The sequence below is a fragment of the Schistocerca americana genome, chromosome 2 (genome assembly GCF_021461395.2).
Source record: "Schistocerca americana isolate TAMUIC-IGC-003095 chromosome 2, iqSchAmer2.1, whole genome shotgun sequence".
NCBI classification, from domain to species: Eukaryota; Metazoa; Arthropoda; class Insecta; order Orthoptera; family Acrididae; genus Schistocerca; species Schistocerca americana.
The window spans coordinates 49,921,865-49,924,594 of NC_060120.1; the positions used below are offsets into that span (position 1 = coordinate 49,921,865).

At 45.4% G+C, this 2,730-nt stretch overlaps 1 pseudogene; it reads left to right on the forward strand.

Moving 5' to 3' along the window:
- The first annotated feature begins 2,224 nt into the window (after positions 1 to 2,224).
- LOC124596830 lies at positions 2,225 to 2,342 on the forward strand (annotated as a pseudogene).
- Positions 2,343 to 2,730: the final 388 nt, after the last annotated feature.

Genomic DNA, 2,730 nt, shown 5'->3' on the forward strand with positions numbered 1-2,730 from the left:
GAAAACGTTATTTATTAAAACGAAGTAGTCTTCCCTCGGAGTTAAGCAGTCATGTAACAAGTTAGATTCACATTATCATTGTTGTTTCTTGCAGGGCTTCATTTCTCAATATATCCCATAGGCATCGTTTTGTCAGCAAGCGGTAGTGCTAATGGAGATATAGGACTCAGTTACTGCTGTGGACACATCAAAAATTCGAGCAATCGCTGCAGCAGTAAAGGAAAAACAATGAAACATACGGTCACCAACAATCCCCAGTAATTGTGTAAGGTTTCCGACAAATCTGGCTTCTGACCATTGACTTAGTTCAACAAAACCTTTTGAGTAAAGTGATGTATTCCTAATGGGACTGGCTAACGAAAAACAGTCGTCCTTCCTAAATTGTGCTGAAAGCCAATAAAAATCCACACGAACCAAATTTAGTTATATAAATCCCTTGATAATTGAGTTTAATTGTTGCACAGATTACGTACATTATGAAACGAAAACGAGTGATCGGATTTCCATCAAAAATATTTTATCATAATTGGCCTCATAAGCAGTATGCCTTAGTCACCACAGCGTCATACAGTGTCTTACTGCTACCAAGTACTTTCTAAAACATTGATGCAACCTCACAGAATGGGGGTGGCCGCCAGCCAAGCGTCGCAAGAAATGACTCGACGCTGCCAGACGTTTTGTTCCATCGCGTGTAAGCTGAAACAGCCAGTGCCCGTTACTTACTCTCCCACCAGTTTACCGAACAAAAATTCGAACGAAAATTTGATGGAAACTCTACAGTTCGCAACTCGGTCTGAGTGATCACTCGCAAGACGTACTTTTAAAAAAGAGCAAGACAGACTGTCCCCAATCCGGCAAAGCCACTACCCAGCTTAAAAGCTAAAATTCAACATACGTTCACACACTTGCACAACAACGACTAAGATAGTTATACTGAATCTGCTATCGTGCATGCACTATCAGTAACAACACATTCGTACACCTCAGAGCTAACCAAGTCTGGATTGTGGGTAATGGGTGAATACGATGGTAGTACGGGATAAAAGGAATTAAAATCAATGAGTTGGGTTCCCCACACAAAACTTCTCTCAGGCATGCTGACATGATACGAAAACAGCTAAACAAGAAATAGAACTACTACCTAAAACGCCATCTGAAAATATATGCCCAGTGAGGACCTGGACTTCCATTTACCACTTATCGCCAGCACTCGCCTTACCACTTACGCTGTCCGAGTCCTCTCTCCATATAGATCCATACCTCCATATGTCACACCCTTATCTACATTAGACAACACATTTAAAGTCACAATCCTTCGAAATCCCATAATTTTCTTTCATTACGACGCCTAAGTTTGAAATTTGGTTCAAAGGTGCTTACCATCATCCTCTGAAATGGTACGGAAGCACGGAGTCCTCTGATGTCACCCTCGGACTCAGTAAGGTTTCATACAGCAGGATGAAGACACATACGAAATAAAGTCACAGTTCAGAAGTTCAAGTCCGTGTAAGGTGGCTTAATGATGTCACAGTGACACAAAATCTTACCACAATTATGCAGGATGCCACTATGAACGTTACACATTTAACTCTTGCTTTGACGCCTATGCAGGACGTATGGAGGTCAAAAGTGCAGTTCTCAGCATTCACGTCAAGCAGTTTTCTTATGGGTGACCAAGGAAAACATTTCAGGCACAATGGTGCTCACAGTTGACAGGAAATGGCCTCAGAAGGTGGCATAAAGGTCGCCACAGAAACCAGCGCTTCCGTAGAGGCGTTGGTGCCCACATGTTTCGCGGTCGAAAACAGAGATCGTAGTTTGGTGAGCAATCGGACGACAATCGTAACAATCTTTGACACTGCTGACTCTCCGCACACTATTCAACCATTCACTAAGAACATTGTGAGCCAGCAACCCCAATTAATGTTATCCCACCCGCTTGGATCGCAATGCTACTGCCGTTTTCGCTCTGATGTACAGGTTCGAACAACTAGCAACCATTCAAGGCCATTCGACGAAATATGAGCACGATCCGAAACAGCAAAATGTGTTTATGCTTCTTCAGCCCTTCTGCTTCGCGCCCTCCAGTCGCATGACAACACAGGGGTGCGACATTGACCCATGCTACAATATAAGAGGAAAGGATCATTCTAAGATCCTCCAGGTTCGTCAACGCCCTTGGTGCCACCGAAACAGAAATAAACTGTGACCATGTACTAGGCCGGCCAACGGCCTTACCGCAGTGGTAATACCCATTCCCATCAGATCACCGAAGTTAAGCGCTGTCGGGCTGGTCTAGCAGTTGAATGGGTGACCATCCGGTCTGCCCAGTGCTGTTGGCAAGCGGGGTGAACTCAGCCCTTGTGAGGCAAACTGAGAAGCTACTTGATTGAGAAGTAGCGGCTCCGTTCACGAAAACTGATAACGGGAGAGCGGTGTGCTGACCACATGCCCATGCATATCGGCCGCATCCAGTGATGCCCGTGTGCCGAGGATGACACGGTGGCCGGTCGGTACCGTTGAACCTTCATGGCCTGTTCGGACGGAGCGTTATATACTAGGCGCTCGCAGACAGACATGCCCTTTAGTACCCCTCCACCGATGATAGCCGTCCAACAGGCGCAAAAGCAGTAGCTAGCATGTCTGCAAATGCCTAGGACTCCAGTCAGGATTTCTGTCTATGATGGTACATTTTAAGGCGCTCAACAAAGGTGATGAGTAGGAGGCAGC